The 13,443-nt window shown below is 39.2% G+C and overlaps 1 protein-coding gene across 1 annotated transcript in view; it reads left to right on the forward strand.

The window, feature by feature from the left end:
• LOC149278654 (dysbindin-like) overlaps nt 1-13,443 on the forward strand; it is a 74,428-nt gene that overhangs the window by 28,604 nt on the left and 32,381 nt on the right. The gene's annotated exons all lie outside the window — the stretch shown is intronic.

The following is a 13,443-nucleotide window of genomic DNA, read 5'->3' on the forward strand; positions in this document are numbered from 1 at the left end:
CTGTCTAAAATGTTGATGTATTCTGTAGCCTTAAATTATCCTTTGCTGGAACAAAGCCCCGCTTCACGGCTGAGCTGTTTCTCCTAGATGATTTCACTTAACGATAATAGCACTTATATTGGATCAGGGCAGAAATTCAGAAGGATGCATTCTACTGCTAATGTTGGTCTATGGGTGTGGTTGAAATGCCTAAACTCAATAATTAGGTTATATAGTGTACCGAGGAACAGCCTATATTTTCTTATCTTTTTCTAAACCATGGCCTGACAAACCTCAGGCCTTTCATGGTGACAAAAAAAATTCAGATCAGCGACATACACTTGGCCGCAGCTCCCTCAGTCTCAGCACACTGATAGTGTCTAAGCGTCATTTGTCGGCACTCACTCATTCAGCGCGTAAGGACCGTGAGGGAGCAGGCAGCAGAAGAGTTGTGTGTAAGTATTTGGTGTATCTGTGTGTTAGAATGTATATGTGTGTGTGTGTTTGTAATGAAAGAAAAAAAAAATGGCTCCTAGGTATAAACTATATTTGTCAACCTCTGCCTTAAACAGTAAGCTTGTAAGCAAGGCCAACATTTTCTGGCTATAAAATCTGTATTATCTTTTAAAATATATAAGAAGCATTTTGTCAACTATAGACTATGTGAATAATGTGGTTTTAGAATTGGATTCATCCATGATAGTTTTTTACAGTTTACTCTATACGTGATTGAATGATCTGTTTCCTGAAACCTCAAACTGCTGATTTCTTCCTTAATAGGCTGAATTATGTTGGCTCTTCTCTGATATATGTCAACGAGTGGCTGATCAGCGAGTGGATTAGTTGAGGTTATTTGCATGTTCAAGACTTGTACTTTATTCCCCACTCTACCAAACCAGTGTTCATGAGTGTTCATTTAGGTCAGATCAGCTGATAACTGAATAGGTATGCTTCTTCAACTGTGAAGGATTATGAATGCAAACGCTGCCCTATAGTACATATGTATGGTGGATGGCCAGGATTACTGTGTGGTCTGTGTTTATGATAATGGCTATTCATATAAAAAGGGGACCTACATCTGAGTAGTAATAACTATTACCAACATATTCAGGAGCACTGTAAAATGGAATTTCTTACTCCATTGTTAAACTAATCATGCCCTGCTTCTGATGAATGTGATTTATCCTACACACTCAGTCTTCATTTTGCTCTGGTCTATTGAGCCAAGTCCATAGTTCCTGACCTGCAAAAAAAGTTGTAAAAACTTTTTTACTGTGAGTGCTTTTGTGTATAGCTGTCAGGACTCGGGTGATCAGGTCGGGTAGGAGCCCATGCGCAGGGGATACTTGGGGTTCAGTATGTAACCCACGGTGCATGATTATGCAAACAAAGACACCACAAACAGAAATCCAGGTAATGCAGTGTATTTCATGTATATAACAGGACCAGCAAATAAGGGTAATATAGTCTAAGCAAGTAACCGGACGTATGGCAAAATAAAATACAGGTAATAAGTCTTTTGGCAGGGAGCCCGCTTGGAAGGGCACGACAGACAGAGAGCCCGCTTGGAAGGGCACGAAAGGCACACAGCCCGCTTGGAAGGGCACGAAAGGCACACAGCCCGCTTGGAAGGGTACGAAAGGCACACAGCCCGCTTGGAAGGGTACGAAAGGCACACAGCCCGCTTGGAAGGGTACGAAAGGCACACAGCCCGCTTGGAAGGGTACGAAAGGCACACAGCCCGCTTGGAAGGGTACGAAAGGCACACAGCCCGCTTGGAAGGGTACGAAAGGCACACAGCCCGCTTGGAAGGGTACGAAAGGCACACAGCCCGCTTGGAAGGGTACGAAAGGCACACAGCCCGCTTGGAAGGGTACGAAAGGCACACAGCCCGCTTGGAAGGGTACGAAAGGCACACAGCCCGCTTGGAAGGGTACGAAAGGCACACAGCCCACTTGGAAGGACACAATAGCAGGGAGTCCACTTGGAAGGACACAATAGCAGGGAGTCCACTTGGAAGGACACAATAGCAGGGAGTCCACTTGGAAGGACACAATAGCAGGGAGTCCACTTGGAAGGACACAATAGCAGGGAGTCCACTTGGAAGGACACAATAGCAGGGAGTCCACTTGGAAGGACACAAAGCAGGGAGTCCACTTGGAAGGACACAAAGCAGGGAACCAGGAACAGTACCGGTGCAGAGCCACAGCAGGAAAGTCCATAGACTTCAATACAAAGGCCCTGACTGAAGGGCAGGGCAGGTTCATAAAGGCAGGGTAATCCAGGTAACAAGGCCCAGCTGGATGTAGACTAGGGCTCAACCCAGGTAACAAGGCACACCTGAGTTCTGAGTGCTCCAGAGGGTGGAGGGTGGCCACTAGTGGTTGCAGATGTAAACACCACAGGTATTAAAAAAGCCATGGTTCAGGCAGCGAAAAATTGGTTCCTGACAATAGCTTTTTTTTGCCCAATTTTGCACAATTGCACGTTTTTTTGCACAGAGCATGTGTGGGTGTGTTTTTTTTTTTTCTTTCACTTATATTGAATTTTTATTGATATAAACAGTGGATTGACATGGTACACGGTGTTTGTATTGACACTGAAAAGCCAAGGTGGAGCCGGGTCCCCAAAAAGACCCTTCTCTAAGTGATTGTTCCAAGAAGTCCGGCCCTCCTGCAGGCCTTATGGCTGGGGAGGGAAGGACGCGGTCACATACCCCATGAAGAAAATGAAAAATTGGGACTGTCCTACAAAAATAACCAGGAACCATTGGGACGTATGGGCTTAAACACAATATCCACTGACCATCGCTACTGAAACGAGGAAGTGCAAACGGGAGGAGCACATGCTCAGTAGCATTCCCATTGAAGTCAATGGGAGCTGAGGTATTATTGAAATCGTTGTGAGTAGAAGCAGCCAATTGCATATATGGTAGAAAGTGATCCGAGTTCCAATGGCATACATGTGATTGGCTATTGCTATTCCCATTGCTTTCAATGAGCCGTCAGCTCTGAATGTTTTTTGCTTTGTAAGTAAAGTAAAGATTACTATTACTTGAAATGTTTGATGTTGCTAATGTCTCATCACATTATATGAAAACATATAATAGACTTAATTGACATGTTTTGCAGCGGCACGTTCATGTATTCTGTCGTGTCGGCTTACTGGTGAGAGTCTTCAACTTTCTAATAATAATTTGTGCTGTGATTGCCAATTCTTTTTCTCAGAAGAGTAAAATAAAGCACAAGCAATTCTCGTGTTTGACAAAATTTAAATTAGACACCTGGATAATGTAAAGGCTAAGCAAATGTCCCTTTTTTGAATATTTAATATGCATAACATAGAAGGTCAAGTTGATCTCCATCTTCTTAAACTGCTCAGATCTTCTGCATAACTGTCTGTGTATTTGCAATAAATTTGGGTTACCTTAATACCTAATATCCAGACACTCAAAGACAGCATGGTAATGATTAAATATCTGTGGGTTATTTTGGGATTTTCTTTTCTGTACTATTCTATACAGATTTTTTTTTTAAACTGAGGAAAAAGTTCTAAAGGTTTACCATTATAGCCATTTATAGAAAGCTTAAAAAATAATAAAGGGCAGTCCATTATAGCTCCACCAATGAATTAATGCATGTTAAAAGTATTTTTTTGCAAGTTCTGTAGGTGCTACAACACACCACCCCCTCCGTATATCGTAGTATAGAGGGGATTCTGATAAAGCCCTCTATGTATTTGGTTTAAAAAATCAAGGTATAATATAAAGTGACATCCAGCGGTTGTGTGCTTTCTATATTGTATGCAGATTTTACCTTTATGGGTTAATGAACCCTTAAGAGTTTTCACAACTAAGCATCTCTAATTTCCCCCGCGTTGTGCTATAATCACCCGTTAACTGATATTAGGTAATTAGAAACAACCTAAAACTATGATTATTACAACATTGTTTATAGTCAATGACCTCTTCCTCAGAGGAAAGGAGTGACTATACCAAGGCTAACTTAATTTGGGCTTACCAATTGGAATACATTAAACTGACTCTGAGTGATGTTTAGATGAACCTGGCTCTGGAAAATGTGACTTTTTTTTCTCAGCCCTACTTAGACATTTGACAAGGGAATGTAAGATGTTGTTAATAAATATGTTCTCGGTAGTGCAGCAATAAGTGAAGTATTGTGCACTGTATGGAAATGTGTAGATGATGCAGACTCGTACAGATAGTGTAACATCCTCAGGCATTGAAAGCCAGAGGCTTCCTTTAGTCATTAAGGTTATTCTGTCAGTTTCCTTTTATTTTAAAGCGTGTTAGTGTTTTATGTCAATGTTGGCAGAGATCTGTTGATTTGGTAAAAGAGGTCACTTGCTGCTAGTCTTCTACCAAGGAGAGTATTGTGAGCAGAATAGTCACATTATTCCTATTCTATTAAAGAAACAATACAGCCATTATATGCAGTTTAATACATATAACTGTGAGGTCCCTTTAAATGTATGTGGTGTTAGTTTTCAAAAGCATAGGGTGATTCTGGATTCTGCAGAATCCTCCCTTTATGCATTTTCCCTTCCCTAGTTATTTTGAATGCAGGAGATTTATTAAGCCAAACGCATCTCCCTGCATGTGATATATGTGATATACCTCTTGTCAGTGCAATTGCTTCCATTGATTTCAATGGGGAAGCTTTCCTGGACCAGGAGATCTTCAGCACCAGGGATGTAGCTTCAATGTCAGGTTTGGCTCTTTTTTTTTCCCTTTTCTGAACAATGCATATTAAAGTAATATACCTTCTTCATATTTAATGGTGGCATCAGGGACATTAAACTGTCCCTTTTTAGGTAGTTTTCTAGAAATTGTGATGCATGCAATGATATGTACACAGATCAGCCATAACATTATAGACACCTGCCTAATATCGTGTAGGTCCCCCTTTTGCCACCAGAACAGCCCTTACCCGTCAAGGCATGGACCAAGACTTTAGCAGCAGATCCTTTAAGTCCTAAAAGTTGTGAGATGGGGCCTCCATGAATGCATCCTGGTGCCATGTTTTCTAAAGGTAATTTAAAAGAGAACGTGATTGATCAGATCAGGCCATACTCTTCCATTGCTGCATGGTCCAGTTCTTATGCTCATGTGCTCATTGTAGGCGCTTTCAACAGTGTACAGGGGTCAGCATGGGCACCCTAACTGCTCTGTGGTTAATCAGCCACATAGGCAACACACCCAGAGGCACTGTGTGTTCTGACACCTTTCAGAACCAGCATTGACTTTTCCAGCAATTTGAGCTACAGTAGCCGGTTCATTGCTTTTCCTTCCTTGGACCACTTGATTGCAGATTACTGGAGACCAGAAACGCAAGTACGGTGACCACATCAGCCATGTTTTCAGGACATATATAATTTATACATATTACTGACCAGGCTAGCTTGCACATTCTTTCAAGTAAAATCCGCCAAGGTTATCCCTTTGTAATGTAAAACAAGCCACAATTGAAACCACAGCTTTAGCAAATAAACTTCTTTGATGTGGACACAGTGAGGCTTATTAACTAAAGGGTGAGTTTGCAGGAGGGTTGTGGTTTCAAATCTGTCACTTCAATGTTCATTAGGGCCAGCACTGGCCAATTCCAACATCCATAAGGGCTGAGCTGGCCCTCCATAATACATAATTCAATGCAAAAGCAAACTAGGATTTAAGAGCTTAGGTGACTTTTTAACGTATAGTTAATTCGGTGGGATTTCATCTGTCTGCCTGCATATTGTGGTCTATTCACTAAAGGGTAAGTTGACAGGAGTGTTTGCAGGAAAGTTGTGTTTTGCCACCTCCTCACCCATTAAAGTATGCCTTAGGCAGGGCCAGCTCAGCAATTCTAACTGGAGAAACCTGCTTGGCCCTTTGTAATGACTAGTGACGTGATGAAGAGTGCTAAAATCACAATTCTCCCTTTATTGAATAAACCCCAATGTCCACTTCACTTGTGGTTTGAAACAAATGTTCTGATGTTCTTAAAAATCATGGGTGACACATGTGAATGAGTTGTGGAATCCTACTTTGGACCATATTGGGTTTTAACTAGAAGTCGTTCAATATTTTTATTGATGGGCTGAGTTTATTAATCATTTATGCACGTGTATTGTGTGCTCACTTACTAAGCTTGCACACCTATATAACAAACTAGTAAATCAATTCAAATGGAAGCTATTTACTTACTGCAGAAATCAATCTAATTAAAAGCAATAAGCCTTTTCATTATCGATTGCACAGCGTTATTTGTGACGGCTTCGGCCTCATCCCAGCAGCCTTAGTCAGCATACATCTACACCGCAGCCATTTCATCAGCTTCTACTTTCACTTTTTTAATGTACCATTGAAAAAAGGAGTAATCAATTCATTCTACTGACACCCTCTGATCAAATGGGTTGCTCTGTCAGAAAGTAACATTGCTTACCTTTTGTGTTACATATGTTTTATGTTGTGTATTATTATTTATGTTGTTCAATTAATAGTATAGTAAAACTGGTTGTCTGACTATATGTATATGTATATGCTGTCTGAAAATCCAGTTTTATTTGCCCCCACTACATATATCCACTGTATTTCTGTATTTAGAATGAGCGTGTGTATGGGTAATCGGTTGTTTGAAAAAAATTTTTTTTTTTAGTGTTTTTTTTTTCCTCATCAAAGCATTCACCAAAGTTAAAAAAAAAATATATATATATATATTTTTAAAAGCCCATAACCCTTATGGCTTACATAATTCTACAGTAACAAAATATAGGCATAAAATTTACATTTTTGGTTGTACGTTTCTTTGGTTCACCACCTTCTGAGGGCTACAGCTCCCAGCGCCTTCTTTGCTATCATGCCTGGAGGTGAGGGGAGTTGTGGTTTGCAAACAAATGTAATAAATTCAGACTTTTTTTTGTGTGGGTTATGGGGAAGGGGGTTTACAGTGGGTGGGTGCATGTGATGGAGTCAGATGCTTTAATGTTAGGATTCACACACTTTCCCTTTTGTTCTAGCCTACTAATCCTACAATAATTTATTTTTGGTGCAGGTTATCGTAGTTGCCATTTGCTTTTAATTTTACTTGAAGAAGATGCCAATTGGTCACTTTCTCTTCAGTAGCCCCACTACATTACAGTAGCAATTTATCAGCCATAGTGAAATACAGCATGGGTAAAACCCCTATGTACAGTGTACATTGTTGCCGTTCTGAGCCTTGTTTGCCAGCAATGTAATGTGTACCCAGCGGGCACTCTTAAGTGTTAAAAGCTATGTTAAGAAGCAATGCGGGATCTGAAAATGTGGTTATGCCTTTCTACGAAATCATTAGGAGTCATTTAGAGCAAGCAGTTCAATATTGGGCACCAATGCATAAGAAAGATGTGATTATATTGGAAAGAGTACAAAGAGCTACAAAATTAATAAGGGGGGTGCGGAGTTTTAGCTGTGAAAAGTGGTTGCTAAATTGAATTTATTTACTTAGAGCCACCAAAGGCATACCCTCTTAACACTGTACAAAAACGATTGTGCTGCGTATAAATACCTTACAGTGGACAATTTCACCCCATGGACAGAACACACAACAAGAGGCCGCTTATTAAGATTAGAGTACTATGTAGAGTTTTAAGAATAAAATTGGAATTGGAAAGGGCTTTCGTGAGTACACAAATGACCCAGGGTTTATTCTGCCTACCCAAGACATGAAGGATTTTTTTTTTTAACCACCTGAGTAAAATTGGCATGTGCTTAATTTTCATAAATTGTACCTTTTTTCCAACCTTACAAATTTTATATAACTAAAACAAAAATACTAATTTCAGGTATGTAAAATAAATCCATAGATGCGCGCACATTCATTGTATTTACTTTCTTGTGCGGAGTATTCTATTAAATGGCCATCAAATTTAGTTTATCACGGGGAAACTGGTTGAGCAATACCAATAAAATGTGTGTGCTATGTTTTTGCATGTAGCTACAAGTCGTCACTGAAAGACAACTGTCCCACAACCTCTGTCGGCTCTCCCTTTGGTGAATAAACTTCATATTATGCGCAAGATTCTTTGTAGACCAACGTTTTAAAATGATGTAGGCACATGTAGTACAATAATCTGTAAATAAAAAAGGCTTTGCAGTATTCTGGAGAACTGAAAGAATTAAAATGTAACCTAAACTTGCTATGCTTCCAACTTTGTCGGAACAGTTTGGGGAAGGTCCTTTTTTTTTTTTTTTTTTTTAATTATTATTATTATTATTATTCCTGCCCGACTATGCCCCAGAGATTGGGAGCCAGGCCCATACTTCACCATTGGGATCATGTTTTCATGTTGGAATATGGTGTCCTTTTGTTGTGTATTCTTCACGAACAATTCAACCTTAGTTTCATCAGTCCACACACCATTTACCCAGTAGCACTGTTTAGTGTCAAGGTTCTCTTTGCCAAACTTAAGGTAAACCGCTATGTGGTGTCCTGCCATGGACTCCATGTCTGTTCAATGTTTTGCATAGGCTCATAAATGGAGATGTCAACCAGTTACAATGATTCCTTCTAGCCTTTACCTGTTACTCTAGGGTTCTTTATTACCTCATTGAATATTCTGCACTGTGCCTTTGGAGTCATCTTAGCTAGGCATCCACTTCTTGGGAAAGTAGCCATAGTACTAAATCGTCTCTATTTATGGACAATTTATCAAACTGATGAATATGTAAACTTTTTGTGATTACATTGTACCCCTTTCCAGCTTTAGGCAAATCAACAATTCTTGATTGTAGGTCTTCTGAGATTTTTGTGTAGCATGGTTCACATTAGCAGATGCTTCTTAAGAAAAAAAAACTTAAAATGTTTGAGTGTTTTTAAAAAAAACCCAAAAAACCTCAAGGTCAAGGTTTGCTAACTCCTGACTCCAACTAGCTTTTGTTGAAGTGAGTAGCTAAGTAGCATACTTTTTTCCAGATTAGACTGTGAATGATTAATTCAATATGGACAATAATTGCATAATTCCAAAGGGTTCAAATTTTGTAATAGTACATAATATTTTTTAAAAAATAATGTATTTTGTATGTAAAAATGAAGCTAGCTAAAATAAAAGCAGGACATTTTCCCTAAGCCCTATATACCTTTTTACTTGTGTACTTGTGGTGTTCTCCTATCAGAGTGGTGCCACTTGTATAATGGGCAGCCTAGAGGTGCGGTGAAATACTCCCCCCTCCCCCCCAATGTCCTTAGTTCCCATACATAGTATGATCAGCCTTGGTTAGGTTCACTGATGGGTTCAGCCTACTAACTCTAAAACATACTTATGTGCTCTGGTGGGGATGCTGGGAACAGGACAGGAAGAAGTAAGGGGTCTCAAGAAAGAAGCAGCTGGTAGCTCCATAGCCTTGAGGCATACTTCAGCCTTAGTGTCTCCATTCAGGGCTCACCACCAGGACACTAAAGGCTTAAACAGCTGTTGCCCACCCTTAGCGACTGTCCTACAAGTAAGTAAAATGATCTAAGCATGGAGAGATGGGATCTGCATGGCCATGGCACAGAGATTAATGTGGTGTCGTTATTTACATTGGGTGTAGTTGAAATCCATTGTCAGTTTTGTTTTTTTTTGCTAAGGTATTTTATCTGTGAGTGATAATGGCTGCATTTATAGTTTCCATTTCTATGTGTAGACATTGGATTGCCTATTTGGAGATAGGATGCAGTGATAATTTTCTGTTCTCAACTAGTAATTAAAGTAGGCTAAGCTGAAATGCAATTCAAGACTGCATGTCGACAAAAGGGCAACCAATTTGTATTCTTTTAAGAGAAGAGGAGATAAATGGTGTTGAAAGTATTATCAACCATTAACTTTGAGCACTTAGCTGTTAAGTAGTCTAGCAATCTACCAAAGCATTTGGTGCTTATTATCCTACTTTATAAAGCTAAATCTATACTAACTGAGGCTGTGCCCCTTGTTGTCATCTAGGTAACTTGGTCACAGCGCTTAAATATTCAGTATTGGGTGGGATGCAGTCTTTTAGAAGCCATTACAGTCCTAAGGATTTAAATAAGAAAACATTCACAGCAAGGTAGTCCTAAAGAGTATAAGCTTCCATAGGCAAAATCTGTGAACCACAGGATCCAATGATATTTCTTGTCTAAAATACATGGTCCTGATTATGAATGCATTTTAGGTCAGAACAATATTAGCTACTACTGGAAACTATACAATTAATATTCTTTCCTTAAAAGTAGTTATTGTTTTAAATAGTAAACCTTTTAATCAAACCTTTTCAAGATGGTAATATTCAGCAGAGAATGTGTAACCTATTGCAGACCCAGAGTGGCCATCTGGGACATCAGCACATGGGCTACAGAGCTCCATAATCACCCAATCTGCCTCTCCAGTGGAAGATTGGGTGCTGCAGTGTCCCACCGCCAGCTTGATATGCTGACTGCTTAACTTACGGCCACACATATCGATTGTGCTTTCATCATTATGCGGCCATCAGACTTAATTTGCCTGGGCCACCATCACCTACAATGTGGCCCATACTGGTTTGATTGTCATAAGAACAAAAGATATCCAATGACTACTCCTGCTACTACTACATTAACAAACAAATGTGTCCATTCTCTAACGGCAGCATTAAGTCTCCTGGGTGGGGAGACAATCAGCAGTATACTTAGTTTTTATGTTGTTGGGAAATTTTGAGGACGACTACCATAGCATTTTTCTTTTTAATTGGGGTTGGTGCATTTTGACTTGTGTATATGGTGTATGTTTTGTTTAGGAATCATGTGAACTAATATGAGTGCTTTCTTGTTTATGTATATATATATGTGTGTGTGTGTGTATATATATATATATATATATATATATATATATATAATATATATATTCAGAAGAAACCAGTAAGATGCAACTTCATTAGAACAAAGCATGTCATTAGTCTATTGTCAACTTAAAAATCTGGGAACACTAACATTATGTGTGTTCTGGGCATAGTATCTTCCGCAGTGTGAAGTACACAAAACCCTTTAGGTATTTCTTATATGTTCTAACTTCCTGTATTACCTATGTATATATAATCGTATTGACCATTTTCAAGGACTTGTGTAATTCTTAAAGATAAATATGCCCTCATAATAAAGTATGAAGACCCAGAAAATTTTAATAAATGTGTTATGTATTGGAGTATGTGTTACTAATATGTAATTGCTAATTTCAATATTGCCTTTAATTTGGTAATATGTATTGTCATGTGTAACTAAATGATACAACGTATAGACCGTTAACTGTATTTAAAGGTTCAAATTAAGACACTCACCCTATTTAACAAATAATAAATGGAGATTATAGAAAGTTGCTGTTTGGCTGTTATATGTAATGGGATTGTTTTGCTAGGGTTACAAAATAAATGAGTTGGTGGTAGGTTGACGAGAAATGGCCTGGTTTTCATTTTCTTCTAATTAGTACTGAAGGCAGAGTAAGATTGGAGAAATATCTTACACATCATTAGGGGCAGACGATGACAGAATGTCAAAGATTCAGCACTCCCAATGCCCTGGGCTTTTTCAATATCGTGGCAAGTGAGAAGTTGCACGTTCATTATTTGCTTGAGAATGACCTTAAATGGTTAATTTAAAAAAAACAACCCAAACATTAATGCAAATGGCAGATTGTTTTGTTTTAAAGCAGTTTTTGGAAGCAACGCCTTTGAAAGAGAGCTAATTTGAGAATTTCTTTTTACGAGCACCCCTTTCTTTCAAGTAGCATGTGGTACATTCCCCTGATAGATTCATGAATCTGTGTGCACCAGAGACTCTAGCAGTTCACAGTGAGCCTTCAGGAGAGGCAGATCTGTTTCCCTGCTGATGCCTGAACCTACATGTAGTAGAAGCCAATAGAGCGACGTAACGCTTTGCACTATCCGTTTAAGAAAACAGACCGTCTGCATCTCTTCCTTGAGTCTTTTGTTCTACAGAACAGAGGATGCACTTCAATAGAGCCACCTGGTAACTGAAGGATTGGACAGCTCCCCATCTTCTCTCTGCTTATTCAGACCTCTCAGCAATGTCATCTCCGGGATCCAATGGGAGCAGCCAGAGGAATTCTTGTAGGTGTAACTTTTTACTTCAATTAACTCTTATGTTACCAGGAATATCCAGGGACATTGGACAGAGGTGCAGACTTGGTTGTCTGGGTTCCAGCACCTGCACTGCAGCATTGGCATGGCTTAGTTTTTAAGAAGCATGAGTTGTTTCCTTGGGTGATTTCCTTAGATTTTTTGTAGATCTGAAGGACACTGTTGCTTTCTGGCACCCGCAAATGAAAACGTAATCGCTATTCTGTGCTGTTTTTATTAATGTTGTAGGCAAAACGAGACAGAATGTAGAAAAAAAAAAATGCCAGTGCAAGTATGTTGAAGCTGTATTAAACCTCATGGGCTAGCGAAGAAAGCTTTCTAATTATACAGCGTCCATTTTCAAATAGGAAAGTTGCATTGTAGCCCGTTGTGATGTATAGTTCTGTATGTCTGTAAAGCATGTACATTATTACATGTAAGGCTTTATGTGGCTTCGTTGAGTCCTGGCTGCGAGTAGTCCATTTTTTATGTATTATTTTGTATTGATTTCTTTTTATGTGTGTTCTGAATTACTTTATAGATTTCTTTTTCATTATATATTGATTTGTCTGGGGATTTATCTAGATTGCACAATGCCACGATTCGACGGATGTGTGGGGGTTCTGGTTATACTCGACTAATAAGGTACATCTGGATAAAGCAATATCTGGAAAATAAAACTGTGTGTGTATATACACACATTTGCATTGGGGTGTACCACCTACTAACATTTATTGTGTATGTCAGGATCTCGACAGTGGCATTATCTAATAATTCATGTTTTGCTCTTGTATGTTATATCTAATTTCTGTTTTTCAAAAGAAAATGTGTTGCCGTCGTATTGATTCAATCCGCACAGGATCTAATAGTTCTCTGGTATGAAAAGCTTATTATTCTGTGTGTGTACACTAGCTCATGGAGATGCATTCAAAGGCTGGCAACACTTGAGTATTGTATTGAGATACATCAGTGTGAATCAATCCTCCCCTCCTCCTCTCTGGCATATTTTCTTCACTGTCCTCAGTGGGTGACTTGGGTCACATTTACTTTTAGGTTTTTTTTGGAGTTCATCTTGTTCTTTCATGCTTGTATTCTGCTTATGTCCACCCCACCCGAAGCTATTCTGCACCTATCCATTGCTCCAACCTACATTTAATGTGTACTACCACAGTTGCTTTTTGCCCCCCCCCTCACCACACACACATACTTTGTATAATATCCAAAAATGCTTTTACATGTATAGGTTATTTATTTGGTAAAACATCAACTTATTCAGTACCAATGTACAGTAGTCTACTTCTGATTCTTTCTGAAGAAGAGACATCTGTGGTCCCAAAATGTACTGGGCTCAACAAGTCATCAGC

Source organism: Sceloporus occidentalis, unplaced genomic scaffold (assembly GCF_023333645.1).
Source record: "Sceloporus occidentalis isolate IW3139 unplaced genomic scaffold, rSceOcc1.0.p SCAF_186, whole genome shotgun sequence".
Classification (NCBI taxonomy): Eukaryota; Metazoa; Chordata; class Lepidosauria; order Squamata; family Phrynosomatidae; genus Sceloporus; species Sceloporus occidentalis.